This window comes from Pan paniscus, chromosome 5 (assembly GCF_029289425.2).
Source record: "Pan paniscus chromosome 5, NHGRI_mPanPan1-v2.0_pri, whole genome shotgun sequence".
Taxonomy (NCBI): Eukaryota; Metazoa; Chordata; class Mammalia; order Primates; family Hominidae; genus Pan; species Pan paniscus.
In genome coordinates, this window is record NC_073254.2 from 97,944,202 (window position 1) to 97,967,913 (window position 23,712).

At 35.5% G+C, this 23,712-nt stretch overlaps 1 protein-coding gene across 2 annotated transcripts in view; it reads left to right on the forward strand.

Annotated features, from left to right (window-relative positions):
* The window catches only part of MEI4 (meiotic double-stranded break formation protein 4), a 269,256-nt gene that overhangs the window by 240,038 nt on the left and 5,506 nt on the right, over positions 1–23,712 (forward strand). The gene's annotated exons all lie outside the window — the stretch shown is intronic.

Here is a 23,712-nt window from a genome sequence, read left to right on the forward strand (position 1 = left end):
ATTCATCTCTAGGAAATTTCCCCTAATTAACTGTACTCTGCTCTAACCAGAGCTTTATACTCCCTCAGTATAGGCCCAACACCTAGGTTATGGGGAGAGAGAAAGAATATAACACAACCTTTGGAAGAAACATACTTTTAAACCAGTATGTGCTTCTGTTGTAATCATGAGCTCATTGATTTTATGTATGTAAGTATGTATATAACTTGCATGTGATTTTTTGACTCTGTTCTTGAGCATTTGAGCATTGTTGCAAGCATGGTCAGATGCTCTACTGCACTGGGCCCCTAGCTAAGCCCCTGCTTATTTGTTAGCTGCTTTGGTGCTTTCTCCTATGCTTCAGAAGTTTCAAGCTAGTTAGTAAATTGCTCATAGAGAGTTAACTTCATCCCCTTAGAATTCAGGACTAAAATTGACTGCCTTCTTTACTTTCTACTAAATAAAAAAGGATAATTTATTAAAAGTCGGGGTAAGTTTCCTACTGAATTATCATGGTGACAACTGACCTTTTCCTTTAAAGTACCATGTTGAATGCATTCTTTTAGAGACAACTCATTTTAGTTGTTATTACTTCTGTCCTATAAAATCTGGCACATAGGAAACTGACCGAATGGTGTATTATATTCAGTGAACATTTAGTTTAACATTTATGTTATATGGCTGTGCTCCTTGACTTAATTTTCTGCTCTGTAATATTCTAAATATTTTCTTTCACTTATTGCCTTTGTAGTAGTAAGAAAAATGTTGCTTTGTGCTTTTACCCCTTCCAGAGGAGCTTGCTTATTTCTGAACATGTCAGACTACATCTCTGTATGTCCTTGGCTAGTGCTTATTATCAAATTGATTTAATGAACTGTTACATTTTTATATTTTACAGCATTAAATATAAACATCCAAACTACAAGTCGAGCCTCAAATATACAGTCCCCTTTGTTACATTTTTTTTTTCATCCAAGGAATGTGACTTTCCTTTTGTCCCTTTAGATCTCTCTGTCTTTTCTGTATCAGAGATAGCAGAATGAAACACCTTTTAAAGAGTAAGGGACCTGAAGATTTCCTTCCCTGCCTAGATGAAGTCTCAAGGTTTCAATTTTAAAGAACAGAAATGGAAGAAGGGAACTCTGGCATAGTGCAGGAAAGGAACAACCATCCTTTGTGAGTATACTGGGCTGCAAATTGCCATCGGGAATACGACTCTTTCTATTGATCCATGGGTGACCCTCATTCTCAAGCTTACAAGAAGCTATTCTACTTCCAAGCACTGCATCTATATTTTCAAACAGGAACATTGATAAAGGGGAATGTGAAACGTGCATATGAACATATTTTGCCAGTCATTAATGAGCTCTCCCAAATGCCTAACTCAGCTACTTATACTTAGATCTCTTTAACCAACATTAGATAAAAAGACACTCAATAATGTAAATATTTAACTGATCCATTGTCACCTGGAACAAAACTGGAGTCTGTTGATGAGGAAGAAGGAGAAATGGATATGGCTTACTATCTGGTGATTTTTTTACCAGAAAATTATCTCATTCTCTGAAAGCTCCCCATTATATAAAATGTGATTAGATAATGATAAGTAATCATGGGATTGTAGAATTTTCCTGTCCAGCTTTTATCCTACTAAAAGACCTAGATGGAAACAGAAACTGTTAGCATTGTATCAGATATACACAGCCATCCTGCTTCAGTATCGAGGCTCATTCAGCTGCCTGGAGAATGTTCAGGCAAAACACCTTGATGCTTTCTAGATGGGCACGTTACACCTACATTGGATATTTTCCAGTACTGGTGTGGATAAGTCCAGCTTGACTGCTAGTATGTAAAAATTACTCTAAAACTAGTGGAAGAGTATCAGCCATCACTTCATCCATGTTGCCATAAATGTTATTGCAAATGACAGTATTTTATTCTGTTTTATGACTGAATAGTATTCCACACACAGACACACATTTTCTTTATTCATTCATTATTAGATATGCATTTAAATTGATTCCATATCTTGGCTATTTGTGAATACTGCCGTAGTAAACATGGGTGTGTAGATGTCTCTTTGACTTAAATGTAAAACCTGAAATTATGAAACTACCAGAAAAAAAAACAGGAAATGCTTCATGAAATTGGGCTGATCAAGAATTTTTAAATAAGACCTCAAAATACAGGCAATGAAAACCAAAATAGACACATGGAATCATGTCAAATGGAAAAGCTTCTGAACAGCAAAGGAAAAAAAATGAAGAAACCCACAGTGAGATATCACTGCATCTCAGTTAGAATGGCTATTATCAAAAAGCCAAAAAATAATTATTGGCAAGGATGCAGAGTAAAGGGAACTCTTATACACTGTTTGTAGAAATGAAATTAGTACATCCAAATTCATATATCCAAATTAGTGCTTCCAAATTTCAAATTAGTACATTATGGAAAACAGTAGGGAGATTCCTCAAAATATTAAAATATTTCTACCATATGTTCCAACAATCTCATTACTGGGTATATATAGAAAGGAAATATACTTGTAACTTTTTAAAGTACTTCAATTCCTGTTCAATTCAAAACAATGAATGTGTATTGAGGATCTATTATGGGAAAGAAAGACATAGTTCTAGACTATAGAAATTATAGTGACAAGAACATACGTGCTCCCCTCAGTATGAGTCTAAACAGGCAATAAAACAAATATATAACTAACCAGAATATAAGGCAGAATATTTAAAAATCTATAAAATTGTAGGGATCAAGAAAGGCTCAATGAATACATGGCATCTGTGATAGGTACTGAAGGCTGATCAGGATGCTGGTAATTGGAGACTGACGATAAAAGTCATTTCAAATCAAGGGAATATTTATTTTATATATACATACTTACATTTTTGTGATAAGAACACTTAAAATATACTTCTTAAAACAATTTTCAGGTATATACTTATTGTCATTAACTTTACCATAATGCACAACAGATGTCTTGAACTTATTCCTTGTATCTAACAGAAATTTTGTGTCCGTTGACATCTCCCCAGTACCCTTATTCCTCGGTCTCTGGTAACCAACATTTTAGTCTCTGCTACTATGAGTTCAACTTTTTTAGTATCTATATATAAGTGAGGTCATGTGGTATTTGTCTTTTTGTGCCTGGATAATTTAACTTAACATAATGTCCTTGGGTTCATCCATGTTATCCCAAATGACAGGATTTTCTTTTCCTTTTTAAGGCTGAATAATAGTTCATTGTATATATATATAGTACATTTTCTTCACCTGTTCATCTGTTGATGGACACATAAGTTGATTCCCTGTGTTGGTTGTTGTGAATAATGCTGCAATGAATGTAGTAGTACAGATATTTCTTTGACATAATGATTTTTATTTTCTTTAGATATATACTCAGTAGTAGAATTACTGGATCATAGGCTAGCAACATTTTTTTGAATTTTTTAGAGGCATCTCTGTTTTCTGTAATGACTCACCAATCCACATTCCACCCAACAGTTTAGAAGGGTTCCCTTTTCTCCATACCCTCACCAACAGTTATCTCTTATCTTCTTGATGATAGTCATCCTAACAGGTATGAGGTCATACCTCATTGTGGTTTTAATTTACATTTCCCTGATGGTTGGTAATGTTAATGCATTGTTTCATATACCTATTGGCTGTTTGTATGTCTTATTTTGAGAAATGTCTGTTCAGGTCCTTTGCCCATTTTTAATCAGGCTGTTTATTTTTTTACTATTGAATTGTTTGACTTTCTTATATATTTTTAATATTAGCCCTTTATCAGGTATATGATTTGAATATATATTCTCCCATTATGCAAGTTATTTCTTCATTCTGTTTATTGTTTCCTTGGCTGTTCAGAAGCTTTTTAGCTTAGTATAATTCCATTTGACTAGCTTTTCTTTTCTGGCCTGTACTTTGGGATCATATCCAAAAAATAATTGCCAAGACCAATGTCATAGAGCTTTCTCCTTTTTTATGTAGCAGTTTTACAGTTTCAGATCTTAAGTTTAAATGTTTTATCCATTTTGAGTTGATTTTTGTATATGGTGTGAGATGAGTGTCTAATTTCATTCTACATGTGAATATTCAGTTTTCCCAGCATCATTCACTGAAGAGATTGTCCTTTTTCTACTGTATATTTTTGTTCTTTTTTGGGAAAGCAATTGACCATAAATTTGTGGATTTATTTCTGGTTCACTATTTTCTGATCCACTGGACTATGTCTATTGTTAGTCCAATACCATACTGTTTTGATTATTATAGCCTTGTAGCAGATTTTGAAATCAGATAGTATGATGCATTCAGCTTTTCCCTATTTGTTTAAGATTGCTTTGGCTATTTGAGGTATTTTATAGCTCTTTACGATTATTAAAACCTTTTCTCTCTCTTTTTCTGTGACAAAATTCATTGGAATTTTGATAGAAATTGTATTGAATCTGTATATTATTTTGAGATACTATAGGCATTTTAACAATTTAATTCTTCCAGTCCATGAACCACAGGCATCTTTCTGTTTAGTTGCATATTCTTCAATATCTTTAATCAGAATTTTATAGTTTTTAATGTAGAGTTTTTTCACCTCCTTGGTTAAATGTATTCTTAAGTATTTTGGATTTTTGTAGCTATTGTGAATGGAATTATTCTCTTGATTGTGTGGCTAGTTCATTGTTAGTGTATAGAAGCACTACTGATTTTTGTGTATTGATTTCGTATCCTTTGTGAAAGGAAAATTAATCTTGGGGCCTCCAAATCTCTAAGCTATAGGGAAAATTCAGGCTGGGAAGTGATTAGGGCCAACCTGTCTCCCATTCTATCCAAAGTCACCCCTCTGCTCACTGAGATAAATGGATATCTGATTGCCTCCTTTAGATAAGATAATCAGAAACTCAGAAGAATGCAGCCATTTGTCTGTTATCTACCTATGACATGGAAAGCCCCCTCCTGGCTTCAAGTCTCACCTTTGCTTCAAGTTGTCCCGCCTCATCATGCATATGTTGATTGATGTCTCATGTCTCCCTAGAATGTATAAAACCGAACTGTGTTCTGACCACCTCGGGCACATGTCATCAGGAGCTCCTGAGGCTGTGTCACGGATGCATGTGCTCAAATTTGGCAAATAAACTTTCTAAATTAACTGAGACCTGTCTCAGATTTTGGGGGCTCACACCTTCCACTTTACTTATTTATTCCGACATTTTTTGATGGAGTCTTCAGGGTTTTCTATATATAAGATTATATTGTCTACAAACAGAGATGGTTTAACTTCTTTCTTTCTAACTTGAATGCCTTCTATTTCCTTTTTTTCTTTCTTTTTTTTCTTTTTTGACCAACTGCTCTGGCAAGGGCTTTCAGTACAGAGAGTCCCTGACTTGTGATGGTTAACTTACAAAATTTCAATTTAAAGTAGTGTCAAAGCAATGCACAATCAGCACAAACACACTTCAAGTACTCATACAACCATTCTATTTTTCACTTTGAGGACTGTTCAGTTAATTATGTGTGATAGTCAACACTTTATTATAAAATAGGCTTTATTTTAGATGTTTTCTTTCCAAATGTAATGTAATCTAATGTAAGTGTTCTGAGCATACTTAAGGTAAACTAGGCTAAACTATGATGTTTGACAGGTTAGATCTATTAAACACATTTTGAACTTACAATATTTTCAACTTACAATGGGTTTATTCAAATGTAATCCCATTGTAAGTTGAGGAACATCTGTACTATGTTGAATGCAAGTGGAAAGAGTGGGTATCCTTGTCTTGTACTTGGTCTTAGAGGAAAGACTTTCAACTTTTTACCATTGATTATGATGTTAACTATGGACTTGCCATATATAGCTTTTCTTTTGTGGAGGTACATCCCTTCTATCTAATTCATTGAAAGTTTTTAGCATGAAATGATGTTTAATTTTGTCAAATGCCTTTTCTGTATCTATTCAGATTATCATATGGCTTTTATTCTTCATTATGATAATGTGGTGCATTACATTTATAGGAACATTTATGTTATGTATAGTATAGCTACCCTTTCTATATTTAGTTTTCATTTATTTGGAATATCTATTTCTATCCCTCCACTTTCAGTGTATTTGTGTACTTAAAGGTCAAGTCAGTCACTTGTAGGCAGCATTTAATTGGCTAATATATTTTTTATCCATTCAGCCACTCAATGTTTTTGGATTGGAGAACTTAATCCATTTACTTTCACTAATTGTAGAAAAGTAAGAACTTAGTACTGTGGTTTTGTTGTTTTCTGGTTATTTTGTACATTTTTTTCCTTCTTCTCTTACATTCTTTGCAATTACATATTTTTCCCTAGTGTTATGCTTTGAATTTTTACTTTTTATCTTTTGTGTATCTACAAAGCTTTTTGCTTTGTGGTTACCATAAGACTCACGTAAAGCATCTTATAGTTATAACAGTATGTTTTAAGCTGATAACGTAGCTTTAATTTTCTTTCCAACTTTTTTTTGTTTTAGGTTCAGGGAGTACATGTGCAGTTTATTACATGGGTAAATTGGGTGTCACGGGGATTTGGTGTACAGAATATTTTTTCACATAGATAATAAGCATAGTACTCAATAGGTAGTTTTGCAATCCTCACTCTACTCCCACCCCCCACTCTCAAGTAGGCCCCAGTATCTATTGCTCTTCTCTTTTTGTCCATGTGTACTCAATATTTAGCTCTCACTTATAAATGAGAACATACAGGATTTGGTTTTCTGTTTCTATTTTAATTCACTTAGGACAATGGCCTTCAGCTCCATCCATGTTGCTGCAGAGGACATGAACTCATTCATTTTTATGACTGCATAATATTCCATGATGTATATGCACCACATTTTCTTTATCCAGTCCACGGTTGATGAGCAGTTAGGTTGATTCCATGTCTTTGCTATTGTAAATCCAATTTAACTTTCATTGCATAAAGAAATCTGCACTTCTACTATCTCCCCACATTTTATGTTTTCAGTTTCACAATTTGCATCTTTTTATATTGTGTATCCTTGAACAGATTATTTTAGCTATTATTATTTTTAGTATTTTTTCTTTTAGGCTTCATACTAAGATTTAAGTGATTTACATGCCACTTTTACAATATTAGAATATTCTAATTTTCCTTTATGCTTACTTTTTACCAGTGAGTTTTATACTTTCATGTTTTAGGTTACTAATAGCATCATTTTCTTACCTTAAATAACTCCTTTTCACAATTTTTAAGACAGTTCTGGGGGTTGATAAACTCTCTCACTTTTGTCTGGGGAAGTCTTTATCTCTTATTCATTTCTGAAAGACAGCTTTGCCAGATAAATTAGTCTCGGTTGGCAGTTTGCTGTTGTTGTTGTTTTGGGGGAATTGTTTGTTTTTTCTGGGCATTTTGTATACATCATCTCTCTCTTCTGACCTCTAAAAATTCTGTTCATAGCCTTACTGAAAACTCCTTTTTCAGTATGTGATATGCTTCTTTTTCTTGCTACTCTCATGATCCTCTCTTTGACTTTGATTTTTGAATCCATGGCTATAATATGTCTTCTACAGTTTTATTTGGATTGAATGTAATTAGACACCTTTGCCATTTATATATCAGAAAATTTATATCTTTCTATAGATTGTATAAATTTTCAGCTTTTTTTTTTTTTTTTTTTTTTTTTTTTTTGTGGCAGAGTCTCACTCTGTCTCCCAGGCTGGAGTGCAGTGGCACGATCTCAGCTCACTGCAACCTCCGCCTCCCAGGTTCAAGTGAATCTCCTGCCTCAGCCTCCCGAGTAGCTGGGACTACAGATGTGTGCCAGCATGCCTAGCTAATTTTTTGTATGTTTAGTAGAGATTGGGTTTCACTGTGTTAGCCAGGATGGTCTTGATCTCCTGACCTTGTGATCTGCCCACCTCGGCCTCCCAGAGTGCTGGGATTACAGGCGTGAGCCACTGAGCCGGGCCAGCTTTTTTTTTTTTTAATAATATAAGATTTCTGTCCCTTTATATTTTTTTCTCTTCTTTAACTCATAATTTACAATACTTGATCTTTTCATTCTGTTCCATAAATTCAGTTTTCTTCTCTTCTTCGCATATTTTCAAATAACTTGTCTCTAAATCTTTTTTTCTACTTGATGCATTCTGCTATTGAAAATATTGTTTTTTATTTATTGTATTTTCAGCCCCGGAATTTTTCTTTTTTAATACAATTTTAATATCTCTGTAAAATTTATCATTTTTTAATTGTTATCCCGATTTCAATAAACTAATTCTGTGTATTTTCTTAAACTGTGCTGAGCTTCCTTAAAATAATTATTTCTCAGAAAATTTGCACATCTCCATTTCTTTGGGGCAACTACTAAATTATCGTGGTCTTTGTGGTGATATGCCTCTTTGGTTTTTAATGTTGCTTGTTGCTTTGTGCTGATGTCTGCACATTTGGTGGAGAAGTCATTTATTCAGACTCTGCATACTAGTTTTGGTGTTGAAAGATCATGCCTTATGGGGTGGGTGTGTACAGCGGTGATTGCTAGTTGGAGTTCAGAGGTTCCAGCACCAAGGGCAAAGTTGCATAGTCTCTGTATAGTTCTATCAACTGCTGTCAAGGTTGATGAAGATTGCATGTATCCTTAGCAGCAAACACTGTGGATATCTACAGTTGTGATGAGAATTGCTGGGACCTTTAATAACAATCACTACTAGGGTCCTTTCAGTCTTTTATTTTCCTGCTGGAGAAGTTGTAATTGAATAAATCCATTTTGGCATTGGGTTAAGTTTGCTAGCCCTTTTATATCCGTGGTGGCACTGGAGTCTGATGAGTTGGTCAAGCATAGGGCTGAGGCCTAACATACAGGCTTGCAGGGAGGGAATACTGACTCTGGAGTCTGGGGCAGTAATGGCACTGGGCTTAGGGCACAGGTACATCCATTGCCACATTGGTAACTGTATGCAAGGCATGGGTGATTATGAAACACCTGGGAAGTCAAGAAAGAGAGGACAGGCAGGCTCAGAGTTCGCTGTGGATGTAGCTCTCTATGGCTGCTATGTTTAACCCAGAGCATGGGTATGCTCAAGAGACCATGGCTTCAAAGAGAAACATCTCAACTAGCTCTGTATGACTGTGCACTACAGCGTCTGAGACATTTATACATTCTTATGTTGATAGATGCTCAGATAGATTCTAGATCTTGGCTATTGTTTTTTTTAAGGTATGGTTAAACTGAAAACTTTATTTTGAAATAGCAAGATTTTTTTCACTCAGGCAAAATAAAACATGGGAGAATATTGAATTACTAGCCATTTTTTTTTAATATACTTTGAGTTTTAGGATACATGTGCATAACGTGCAGGTTTGTTACATATGTGTACATGTGCCATGTTGGTGTGTTGCACCCATTAACTCTTCATTTAACATTAGGTATATCTCCAAATGCTATCCCTTCCCCCTCCCTGCACTCCACAACAGGACCCGGTGTGTGATGTTCCCCTTCCTGTGTCCATGTGTTCTCATTGTTCAATTCCCACCTATGAGTGAGAACATGCAGTGTTTGGTTTTTTGTCCTTGTGATAGTTTGCTGAGAATGATGGTTTCCAGCTTCATCCATGTCCCTACAAAGGACATGAACTCATCATTTTTTACAGCTGCATAGTATTCCATGGTGTATATGTGCCACATTTTCTTAATCCAATCTATCATTGTTGGACATTTGGCGTGGTTCCAAGTCTTTGCTATTGTGAATAGTGCCGCAATAAACATACGTGTGCATGTGTCCTTATAGCAGCATGTTTTATAATCCTTTGGGTATATACCCAGTAATGGGATGGCTGGGTCAAATGGTATTTCTAGTTCTAGATCCCTGAGGAATCTAGAACTGACTTCCACACTGACTGCCACAATGATTGAACTACTTTACAGTCCCACCAACAGTGTAAAAGTGCTCCTATTTCTCCACATCCTCTCCAGCACCTGTTGTTTCCTAACTTTTTAATGATCACCATTCTAATTGGTGTGAGATGGTATCTCATTGTGGTTTTGATCTGCATTTCTCTGATGGCCAGTGATGACGAGCGTTTTTTCATTTGTCTTTTGGCTGCATAAATGTCTTCTTTTGAGAAGTGTCTGTTCATATCCTTCGCGCACTTGTTGATGGGGTTGTTTGTTTTTTTTCTTGTAAATTTGTTTGAGTTCATTGTAGATTCTGGGTATTAGCCCTTTGTCAGATGAGTAGATTGCAAAAATTTTCTCCCATTCTGTAAGTTTCCTATTCACTCTGATGGTAGTTTCTTTTGCTGTGCAGAAACTCTTTAGATTAATTAGATCCCATTTGTCAATTTTGGCTTTTGTTGCCATTGCTTTTGGTGTTTTAGACATGAAGTCCTTGCCCATGCCTATGTACTGAATGGTATTGCCTAGGTTTTCTTCTAGGGATTTTATGGTTTTAGGTCTAACATTTAAGTCTTTAATCCATCTTGAATTAATTTTTGTATAAGGTGTAAGGAAGGGATCCAGTTTCAGCTTTCTACATATGGCTAGCCAGTTTTCCCAGCACCATTTATTAAATAGGGAATCGTTTCCCCATTTCTTGTTTTTGTCAGGTTTTTAAAGATCAGCTGGTTGTAGATATGCGGCATTATTTCTGAGGGCTCTGTTCTTTTCCATTGGTCTATATCTCTGTTTTCGTACCAGTATCATGCTGTTTTGGTTACTGTAGCCTTGTAGTATAGTTTGAAGTCAGGTAGCATGATGCCTCCAGCTTTGTTCTTTTGGCTTAGGATTGACTTGGCAATGTGGGCTCTTTTTTGGTTCCATATGAACTTTAAAGTAGCAAATGGAAAACAAAAAAAGGCAGGGGTTGCAATCTTAGTCTCTGATAAAACAGACTTTAAACCAACAAAGATCAAAAGAGACAAAGAAGGCCATTACATAATGGTAAAGTGATCAATTCAACAAGAAGAGCTAACTCTCCTAAATATATATGCACCCAATACAGGAGCACCCAGATTCATAAAACAAGTCCTTAGATACCTACAAAGAGAGAGACTTAGACTCCCACACAGTAATAATGGGAGACTTTAACACCCCACTGTCAACATTAGACAGAACAACGAGACAGAAAGTTAACAAGGATATCCAGAACTGAACTCAGCTCTGCACCAAGCAGACCTAATAGACATCTACAGAACTCTCCACCCCAAATCAACAGCATATACATTCTTTTCAGCACCACACCACACCTATTCCAAAATTAACCACATAGTTGGAACTAAAGCACTCCTCAGCAAATGTAAAAGAACAGAAATTATAATAAAATGTCTCTCAGACCACAGTGCAATCAAACTAGAACTCAGGATTAAGAAACTCACTCAAAACCGCTCAACTACATGGATAGAGACACAAAAACCCTTCAAAAAAATCAGTGAATCCAGGAGCTGGTTTTTTGAAAAGATCAACAAAACTGATAGACTGCTAGCAAGACTACTAAAGAAGAAAAGAGAGGAGTCAAACAGACGCAATAAAAAATGATAAAGGGGATATCACCACCGATCCCACAGAAATACAAACTACCATCAGAGAATACTATAAACACCTCTATGCAAATAAACTAGAAAATGTAAAAGAAATGAATGAATTCCTCAGCACATACACCCTCCCAAGACTAAACCAGGAAGAAGTTGAATCTCTGAATGGACCAGTAACAGGCTCTGAAATTGAGGCAATATTTAATAGCTTACCAACCAGCAAAAGTCCAGGACCAGATGGATTCACAGCCGAATTCTACCAGAGGTACAAGGAGGAACTGGTACCATTCTTTCTGAAACTATTCCAATCAATAGAAAAAGAGGGAATCCTCCCTAACTCATTTCATGAGGCCAGCATCATCCTGATACCAAAGCCTGGCAGAGACACAACCAAAAAAGAGAATTTTAGACCAATATCCCTGATGAACATCCATGCAAAAATCCTCAATAAAATACTGGCAAACCAAATCCAGTAGTACATCAAAAAGCTTATCCACCATGATCAAGTGGGCTTCATCCTTGGGATGCAGGGCTGGTTCAACATACGCAAATCAATAAATGTAATCCAGCATATAAACAGAACCAAAGACAAAAACCACATGATTATCTCAATAGATGCAGAAAAGGCCTTTGACAAAATTCAACAACCTTCATGCTAAAAACTCTCAATAAATTAGGTATTGATGGGACGTATCTCAAAATAATAAGTGCTGTCTATGACAAACCCACAGCCAGTATCATACTGAATGGGCAAAAACTGGAAGCATTCCCTTTGAAAACTGGCACAAGACAGGGATGCCCTCTCTCACCACTCCTATTCAACATTGTGTTGGAAGTTCTGGCCAGGGCAATCAGGCAGGAGAAGGAAATAAAGGGTATTCAATTAGGAAAAGAGGAAGTCAAGTTGTCCCTGTTTGCAGATGACATGATTGTATATCTAGAAAACCCCATTGTCTCAGCCCAAAATCTCCTTAAGACTTCAGCAAAGTCTCAAGATACAAAATCAATGTGCAAAAATCACAAGCATTCTTATACACCAATAACAAACAGAGAGCCAAATCATGAGTGAACTCTCATTCACAATTGCTTCAAAGAGAATAAAATACCTAGGAATCCAACTTACAAGGGACGCGAAGGACCTCTTCAAGGAGAACTAGAAACAACTGCTCAATGAAATAAAAGAGGATACAAACAAATGGAAGAACATTCCACGCTCATGGGTAGGAAGAATCAATATTGTGAAAATGGCCATACAGCCCAAAGTAATTTATAGATTCAATGCCATCCCCATCAAGCTACCAATGAGTTTCTTCACGAATTGGATATTGGCTATTGTGAATAGGGTTCCAGTGAACATGGTGATGCAGGTATCCTTTTGAGATACTGATTTAATTTCCTTTGGACAAATAGTAGTTGGACTGGTGGATTATATTGTAATTCTATTTTTTGTTTTTTTGAGAAATCACCATACTGCTTTCCATGGCTACACTAATTTGCATTCCTAACAGTACATAAACATTCCATTTTATCCACATTCTCACCAGCTTCTGGTTTTTTTTTTTTTTTTGTCTTCTTAATCATAGCCATTCTAACTGGAATGAGACGGATCACATTGTAGTTTTTATTTGCATTTCCCTCATGATTACATTGAGCATTTTTTTGTATAACTGTTACCCATTTGTATGTCTCCTCCTAAGGCATGTTGGTTCATGTCCTTTGCCCACTTATTACTTGGATTATTTAATTTTTATTGTTGCATTGCTTGAGTTTCTTGCATACTCTGGATATTAGTCCATTTATTTAGATAAGTAGTTGGCAAATATATTCTCTCATTCTGTAAGTTACCTCTGCCCTCTTGATGGTTTCCTTTGCTATGCAGAATCTTCTTAGTTCAATATAGTCCAATTCAACTATTTTTTTGTTTTTTGTTTTCTAACTTTAGTTTCACAGGGTACATATGCAAGTTTATTACATGGATAATTTCTGTGTCACTGCAGTTTGGTATACAAATGATCTTTTCACTGAGGTAGTGAGCACAGTACCCAATAGGTAGTTGTTCAGGTATTACCCCCTCCTTCTGACCCTACCTGCTATAGTAGTCCCTGGTGTCTATTTTTCCCATCTTGCTGTTCATGTGTACTCAATGTTTAGCTTCCACTTATATGTGAAAATGTGTGGTATTTGGTTTTCTGTTCCTGCATTAATTAATTTGCTTAGGTAATGGCCTCTAGCTGCATTTGCACTGCTGAAAAAGACATGATTTTGTTCTCTTTTTATAGCTGCAATAGTATTCCATGATATATATAATGCATATATTATGTATATAATACATATATTTTATTTATATATATATAATATATATATATAAATACATCTTCTTTATCCAGTCCACTGTTGATGGGCATCCAGGTTGACTCCATGTATTTGCTATTGTGAATAGTGCTGTGATGAACACGCGAGTGCATTTATCTTTTTGGTGTTGTTGCCTGTGTTTTTGAGGTCTTTGCCTTAAAATCTTTGCCTAGAAAAATGTCCTGAAGTGTTTTCTCTGCTTTCTTCTAGTTGTTTCATAGCTTCATGGCTTATATTTAAGTCTTTAATTGATCTTGAGTTGAATTTTGTATATGGAGAGGTAGTGGGGTCCATTTTCATTCTTCCACATATGGATATACAACTTATTTAACATCATTTACTAATGTGGGTGTCCTTTTCCCAGTGGATGTTCTTGATATCATTGTTGAACGTCACTTGGCTGTGAATATATGGAATTATTTCTGCGTTTGTTATTCTGTTCAATTAGTCTGTGTTTGCTTTCATACCAATACTATATTGTTTTGATTACTTAATCATTGTAATATATTTTGAAGTCAGGTAGTGTGATCCCTCTAGCTTTGCTCTTTTTCCTCACGATTGCTTTGGATATTTGGGCTCCTTTTTGTTTCCATGTGAATTTTAGGATTGTTTCTATTTATACGAAAAATGATATTGGTATTTTAAAAAGGATTGTATTGAATCTGTAGATTAGAGTAATATGATCATTTCAATGTTAATTATTCCTATCCATGAGTATGAGATGCCTGTCCATTTATTTGTGTTTTCTTCCATTTTTGTTATCAGTAGTCTGTAGTTGTCCTTGTAAAGGCCTTTAACCACTGTGGTTACATGTTTTTTTGGGGGGGGTAATTTTTGTAGTATTTTAAATGGGATTACCATCTTGATATCTTTCTCAATAAGTTGGTTATTAGTGTCTAGAAATTCTACAGGGATTTGTATATTGTTTCAGTTTTCTCCAACTTTACTGAGTTTATTAGATCTAAGAGTTTTTGGTGGGCATTAAGTTTTTCTAGATAAAAGATATCATTTGCCTAAAGGAACAGTTTGACTTCCTCTTTTCCAATTTGGATGCATTTTATTTATTTCTCTTGCCTAATTGCTCTGGTTAGGACTTCTAGTACTATGTGGAATAAAAATATTAGAGTTAAACTAGGTATCTTTGTCTTGTTCCAGTACCAAGAGGAAAAGCTTTCAGAATTTCTCCATTCAGTCTGATGTTAGCAGCTGTGGGAGTATCATATATGGCCTTTATTATGTTGAAGTATGTTCCTTCTATGACTAGTTTATTGAACTTTCCCATTATGAAAAGATGTTGAATGTAATCAAATGTTTTATCTGCATCTATTGAGATGATCACATGGGTTTTGTCCTTTATTCCATTGGTGTAATGTATTGAACTATCCTTGCATTTCTGGGATGAATTCTACTTGATTGTGGTGTATTTTCCTTTTGATGCGCTGTGTATTTCGTTTTCTAGCATACTGTTGATTATTTTTGCAACTGTGTTCATTATGTTTATTGACCTGTAGTTTTATTTATTTGTTACTTCTTTGCTGAATTTGGTAGTAGGGTAATAACTGGTCTCTTAGAACGAATTAGGGAGAATTCACTCCTCTTCAGTTGTTTGGAATAGTTTGAGGATAATTTGTGTTATTCTTTATAAGTTTGGTAGAGTTCAACAGTGAAGCCATCCAGTTCTGAACTTTTTGTGTTGTTAGAAGATGTTTTTATTACTGATACAATTTCATTACTTGTGATTGATCTGTTAAAGTTTTCTATTTCTTCCTGAATCATTTTTGGCAGGTTGTTTGTGTCCAGGAATTTATTTATCTCCTCGAGATTATCCATTTTGTTAATGTATAGTTGTTCATAATTGTCTGTGATGATCTTTTGTATTTCTATGGTATCTGTTGCAATGTCTCCCTTTTCATTTCTGCTTGTATTTATTTGGATATTCTACCTTTGTTTCCTTGGTTAGTCTAGATAACAGATTATCGATTTTGTTTAGTTTTTTTTTTTAGAAAAACTTTTGTTGAGCCCGGGCACGGTGGCTCACTCCTGTAATCCCAGCACTTTGGGAGGCAAGGCAGGCGGATCACGAGGTCAGGAGATCGAGACCATCCTGGCTAACATAGTGAAACCCCGTCTCTACTAAAAATACAAAAAAATTAGCTGAGTGTGGTGGCGGGCACCTGTAGTCCCAGCTACTCCAGAGGCTAAGGCAGGGGAATGGCGTGAATCCGGGAGGTGGAGCTTGCAGTGAGCCAAGATCATGCCACTGCACTCCATCCTGGCCAGCAGAGTGAAACTGTTTCAAGAAAAAAAAAAAAAAAAAAAAAAGAAACTTTTGTTGATGTTTTATATTGTTTGTATGAGTTTCTATTTCATCATCAGTTCTTCTTGATCTTTATTAGTTTTTTTTTTCTATTAAGGGTGAATTTGGTTTGTTCTTGTTTTCCTAGTTTGTTTATTGAGCTATATCATTAGATTGTTTGAAATCTTTCTACCTTTTTAGGTAGACTTTTATTACTATAAACTTTCCTTTCAGCACTGCTTTTGCTATATCCCATGTTTTGATATGTTGCGTATTGATTTTTATTTGTTTCAAGACATTTTTTAATTTTCTCCCTAATATTTTCTTGACCTAATGCTCATTCAGGCACATATTATTTAATTTGAATGTATTTGTACAGTTTCTAAAGTTCTTCTTTTTACTGATTTTGTATTTTATTCCACTGTGGTCACAGAAGATACTTAATACTAATTTTTTTTTAGATTTTTAAGACTTGTGTGTTCTAACATGGTCAATCCTGGGGGATATTTCATGTGCTGATAAGAATAACTTATATTCATGGAAGAAATGTTCTGTAAGTGTCTGTTAGGTCCATTTGGTCTATGTTCAGTTTAAATCCAATGTTTCTTTGTTGATTTTCTGTCTAGATAATCCGTCTAATGCTTAGAGTTGGTTGTTGAAGTTCCCAACTATTAGAGTATTGTAACCTATCTCTCCCCTTAGATCTAATAATATTTGCTTTGTATATCTGTAGACAATGGTGTTGGGTACATATATGTTTAAAATTGTCCTATCTTCGTGGTGTATTGTACTTTTATCATATAGATTGACTTCACTTTTTTTTGACTTAAAGTCTATTTTATCTAAGTATCACTTCTCCTGCTACTTTTCACTTCTATTTGCATTGAATATTTTTTCTATACCTTTATTTTCAGTCTATATGTGTCTTTACAGGTGAGATGAGTTTCTTGTAAGCAGCATATAGTGGGGTTATGTTTTTAAATCCATTCAGCCGATCTATATCTTTTAAGTGGAAAGTTTAATCTGTTTATATTCAAGGTTGTTATTAATATGTGATGGCTTATTCCTGCCATTTTACTAATTGGTTTCTGGCTGTTTGTGTGTCTTTTGTTCCTTTCCTTTTATCTATTTGCTTTTTATTGTGATTTGGCAGTTTTCTGTATTGGTAACATTTAAGTCCTTTGTCTTCCTTATTTGTTTGCTCTATTAGTTCATAATAAACCTTTGTGTATTTCCATAATGGTAGATATCATCATTTCACTTCTGGTTGTAGGACTCCTTTCAGCATTTCTTGTAGGGCCAGTCTAATGGTGATGAGTCTCATGAGATTTTGCTTGTCTGGGAAATACTTAATTTCTCTTTATGAAGACTTCCTTTATTGGGTATGTTATTCTTGACTGGCAGATTTTTTCCTTTTTTTAGACTTTGAATAAATCATCCTCTTCTCTCCTGTCCTGTAAGGTTTCTGCTTAGAAATCCACTGTTCATATGATGAGTGTTCATTAAAAGTGACCATGGGCTTTTCTCTTGCTATTGCTCTCTTTGCCTTTGACTTTTGACAGTTTTATCGGATATAAGTATTACTACATATATCTGGGTGATCTAGTGTTGGGTGCCTATGTGTTTAGAATTCTTATATCTTCTTTCTAATTGGTCCCTTTATAATTATATAATGACCTTCTTTGTTTCTTTTTACTGCAATGTAATATACAGTAGGGAAGATCTTTTTTAATTCTGTCCCTTTGGGGATCTCTGAGCTTCCTGTGTTTGGCTGTCTAAATATCTTTTTAGACTTGAGAAGTTTTCAGCTATTATTTTGTTAAATTGCTTTTCTCTCCCTTTTGTTCTCTCTTTGCATTTGGGGGTCACCGGAAATTCAAATATTTGTTTCCTTTATCATGGTGTCAATGTCACATATTCTTTATTCATTCTTTTTCATTCTGTCATCTTTATTTTTGTCTGACTGGGTTGTTTCAAAAAACCTATTTTCAAGTTCTGGATTTTTAAATTCTGCTTGACCTAGTTGATTGAAGCTTTCAAATATATTTTGTGTTTTATTCAATGAATTATTCGGTTCTAAAATTTAAGTTCTTTTTAATGCTATCTATCTCATTGATACATTTCTCATTCATATCATGAATTACTTTTTCTGATTTCTTTGTATTGTCTATCTGTGTTCTATCTCACTGAGCTTTTTTAAAATTGATATTTTGAATTCTTTTTCCAGGATTTCATAAATTTATTTTCCATAATAAATTGTTGCTGGAGAATTACTGTGTTTAGTGGCAAAATCTTTCCTTTTATCATGTTTCTTGTGTCCTTAGTTTGATATCTGAACATCTGGTATATCAGTTGCTTTTCCCATTTTTGAAATTTGTTTTTTCAGTAGATGACTTTTTCCTAAAGATAATTCCATTATTTTGGTTATATTAGGCACATGGTGTTGGTTAGTTTGGTTGATGTTGATCAGATGCTGGGAGCATGCATTGTGTGGTCTTCTTATGATTTCCTCAGCTCTAAGCAGTATTAGTATTGTTTCTTATTTCCTCCATGGCTTTACCTACTAATTTTACATAGTATTCCAAATCTTTGTTGTCAACAATGTTTATAGCATCTTAACCAAAAGAAGATCCCATATCAAGAACCCACTTTCTTTGCTTATCCATTAGAAACCAGTATGTATCCATTCAAGTTTTATTATGAGATTACAGCAATTCAGTCACATTTTCAGGCTCCACCTCTAATTCTTTTTTTTTTATTATTATACTTTAAGTTTTAGGGTACATGTGCACATTGTGCAGGTTAGTTACATATGTATACATGTGGCATGCTGGTGCACTGCACCCACTAACTCGTCATCTAGCATTAGGTATATCTCCCAATGCTATCCCTCCCCCCTCCCCCGACCCCACCACAGTCCCCAGAGTGTGATATTCCCCTTCCTGTGTCCATGTGATCTCATTGTTCAATTCCCACCTATGAGTGAGAATATGCGGTGTTTGGTTTTTTGTTCTTGTGATAGTTTACTGAGAATGATGATTTCCAATTTCATCCATGTCCCTACAAAGGACATGAACTCATCATTTTTTATGGCTGCATAGTATTCCGTGGTGTATATGTGCCACATTTTCTTAATCCAGTCTATCATTGTTGGACATTTGGCTTGATTCCAAGTCTTTGCTATTGTGAATAATGCCGCAATAAACATACATGTGCATGTGTCTTTATAGCAGCATGATTTATAGTCCTTTGGGTATATACCCAGTAATGGGATTGCTGAGTCAAATGGTATTTCTAGTTCTAGATCCCTGAGGAATCGCCACACTGACTTCCACAATGGTTGAACTAGTTTACAGTCCCACCAACAGTGTAAAAGTGTTCCTATTTCTCCACATCCTCTCCAACACCTGTTGTTTCCTGACTTTTTAATGATTGCCATTCTAACTGGTGTGAGATGGTATCTCATTGTGGTTTTGATTTGCATTTCTCTGATGGCCAGTGATGGTGAGCATGTTTTCATGTGTTTTTTGGCTGTATAAATGTCTTCTTTTGAGAAGTATCTGTTCATGTCCTTTGCCCACTTTTTGATGGGGTTGTTTGTTTTTTTCTTGTAAATTTGTTTGAGTTCATTGTAGATTCTGGATATTAGCCCTTTGTCAGATGAGTAGGTTGTGAAAATTTTCTCCCATTTTGTAGGTTGCCTGTTCACTCTGATGGTAGTTTCTTTTGCTGTGCAGAAGCTCTTTAGTTTAATGAGATCCCATTTGTCAATTTTGTCTTTTCTTGCCATTGCTTTTGGTGTTTTGGATATGAAGTCCTTGCCCATGCCTATGTCCTGAATGGTAATGCCTAGGTTTTCTTCTAGGGTTTTTATGGTTTTAGGTCTAACATTTAAGTCTTTAATCCATCTTGAATTGATTTTTGTATAAGGTGTAAGGAAGGGATCCAGTTTCAGCTTTCTACATATGGCTAGCCAGTTTTCCCAGCACCATATATTAAATAGGGAATCCTTTCCCCATTGCTTGTTTTTCTCAGGTTTGTCAAAGATCAGATAGTTGTAGATATGCGGCGTTATTTCTGAGGGCTCTGTTCTGTTCCGTTGATCTATATCTCTGTTTTGGTACCAGTACCATGCTGTTTTGGTTACTGTAGCCTTGTAGTATACTTGAAGTCAGGTAGTGTGATGTCTCCAGCTTTGTTCTTTTGGCTTAGGATTGACTTGGCGATGCGGGCTCTTTTTTGGTTCCATATGAACTTGAAAGTAGTTTTTTCCAATTCTGTGAAGAAAGTCATTGGTAGCTTGATGGGGATGGCATTGAATCTGTAAATTACCTTGGGCAGTATGGCCATTTTCACGATATTGATTCTTCCTACCCATGAGCATGGAATGTTCTTCCATTTGTTTGTATCCTCTTTTATTTCCTTGAGCAGTGGTTTGTAGTTCTCCTTGAAGAGGTCCTTCACATCCCTTGTAAGTTGGATTCCTAGGTATTTTATTCTCTTTGAAGCAATTGTGAATGGGAGTTCACTCATGATTTGGCTCTCTGTTTGTCTGTTGTTGCTGTATAAGAATGCTTGTGACTTTTGTACATTGATTTTGTATCCTGAGACTTTGCTGAAGTTGCTTATCACCTTAAGGAGATTTTGGGCTGAGACAATGGGGTTTTCCAGATATACAATCATGTCATCTGCAAACAGGGACAATTTGACTTCCTCTTTTCCTAATTGAATACCCTTTATTTCCTTCTCCTGCCTAATTGCCCTGGCCAGAACTTCCAATACTATGTTTAATAGGAGTGGTGAGAGAGGGCATCCCTGTCTTGTGCCAGTTTTCAAAGGGAATGCTTCCAGTTTTTGCCCATTCAGTATGATATTGGCTGTGGGTTTGTCATAGATAGCTCTTATTATTTTGAAATATGTCCCATCAATACCTAATTTATTGAGAGTTTTTAGCATGAAGGGTTGTTGAATTATAAAGCAAGTACTGAGTGACCTAAAAAGAGACTTAGACTCCCACACATTAATAATGGGAGACTTTAACACCCCACTGTCAACATTAGACAGATCAACAAGACAGAAAATCAACAAGGATACCCAGGAATTGAACTCAGTTCTGCACCAAGCGGACCTAATAGACATCTACCGAACTCTCCACCCCAAATCAACAGAATATACATTTTTTTCAGCACCACACCACACCTATTCCAAAATTGACCACATAATTGGAAGTAAAGCTCTCCTCAGCATATGTAAAAGAACAGAGATTATAACAAACTATCTCTCAGACCACAGTGCAATCAAACTAGAACTCAGGATTAAGAATCTCACTCAAAACCACTCAACTACATGGAAACTGAACAACCTGCTCCTGAATGACTACTGGATACATAACGAAATGAAGCCAGAAATAAAGATGTTCTTTGAAACCAACAAGAACAAAGACACAACATACCAGAATCTTTGGGATGCATTCAAAGCAGTGTGTAGAGGGAAATTTATAGCACTAAATACCCACAAGAGAAAGCAGGAAAGATCCAAAATTGACACCCTAACATCACAATTAAAAGAACTACAAAAGCAAGAGCAAACACATTCAAAAGCTAGCAGAAGGCAAGAAATAACTAAAATCAGAGCAGAACTGAAGGAAATAGAGACACAAAAAACCCTTCAAAAAATTAATGAACCCAGGAGTTGGTTTTTTGAAAGCATCAACAAAATTGATAGACCTCTAGCAAGACTAATAAAGAAAAAAAGAGAGAAGAATCAAATAGATGCAATAAAAAATGATAAAGGGGATATCACCACCGATCCCACAGAAATACAAACTACCATCAGAGAATGCTACAAACACCTCTACGCAAATAAACTAGAAAATCTAGAAGAAATGGATAAATTCCTTGACACATACACTCTCCCAAGACTAAACCAAGAAGAAGTTGAATCTCTGAATAGACCAATAACAGGAGCTGAAATTGTGGCAATAATCAATAGTTTACCAACCAAAAAGAGTCCAGGACCAGATGGATTCACAGCCGAATTCTACCAGAGGTACAAGGAGGAACTGGTACCATTCCTTCCGAAACTATTCCAATCAACAGAAAAAGAGGGAATCCTCCCTAACTCATTTTACGAGGCCAGCATCATTCTGATACCAAAGCCTGGCAGAGACACAACCAAAAAAAGAGAATTTTAGACCAATATCATTGATGAACATTGATGCAAAAATCCTCAACAAAATTCTGGCAAAACGAATCCAGCAGCACATCAAAAAGCTTATCCACCATGATCAAGTGGGCTTCATCCATGGGATGCAAGGCTGTTTCAATATACGCAAATCAATAAATGTAATCCAGCATATAAACAGGGCCAAAGACAAAAACCACATGATTATCTCAATAGATCCACCTCTAATTCTATTCCACTTGCTATTTTCACCGCATCTGCAGTAACTTCCTCCACTGAAGTCTTGAAGCCATCAAAGTCATTCAATAATTCTTCCAAACTCCTGTTAATATTGATATTTTGTATTTCTTTCATGAATTACACATTTTCTTAATGACATCTAGAATGGTGAATCCCTTCCAGAAGGTTTCCAATTTACTTTGCCCATATTCATCAGAGAAATCAATATCCATGTTAGCTATAGCCTTATAAAATAAGTTTCTTAAATAAGACTTATAAACAAAAATTACTCTTGAGCCATGGGCTGCAAAATAGATGTGTTTGTAGACATTAAAACATTAATCTCTTTATGCATCCATCACAGCTTTTGGATGATCAGGTGTGTTGTCAATGAGCAGTAATCTTTTGAAAGGAATCTTTTCTTCTGAGCAGTAAGTCTCAACAGTAGGCTTAAAATATTCAGTAAACAATGCTTTCATCCAGGCTTGTTGTTTTATTGATAGATTGCAGCCAGAGTAGATTTAGCATAATAAATACTTAAGGATTCCAGAATTGTTGAAATGGTAAATGTGCACTGGCTTCAACTTCAAGACACCAACTGCATTAATCTTTAACAGTAAAGTCAGCCAATCCTTTGAAGCTCAGCATTTATTTCTCCCCTGTAGCTACAAAATTCCTAGACGGCATCTTCTTTCAATAGAAGGCTGTTTCATCCACATTGAACAACTGTTTAGTGTAGCCACCTTCATTTATTATCTTACCTATAACTTCTTGATAACTTTCTGCAGCTTCTATATCAGCGTTTGTTGCTTCACCTTGTAATTTTATGTTATAAAGGTGGCTTCTTCCCTAAGCCTCCTGAACCAGCCTCTGCTATCTTCAGAGTGAGTTTTCTTCTGTAGCTTCCTCACTTTGCTCAGCCTTCATAAAATTGAAGAGTTAGGCCTTTTCTCTGGTTCAGGTATTGGCTTAAGTGAATATTGTGATTGGTTTGGTCTTGTATTCAGGCCACTACAATTTTTTCCATGTTACCAGTCGGGCTGTTTCCCCTTCTTATTATTTGTGTGTTCAGTGGAAGAGAACTTTACTTTTAATTTCCTTCAAGAACTCTTTCTTTGAATTTACAACTTGGTTAACTTTGGCACAAGTCCTAGCTTTTGCCCT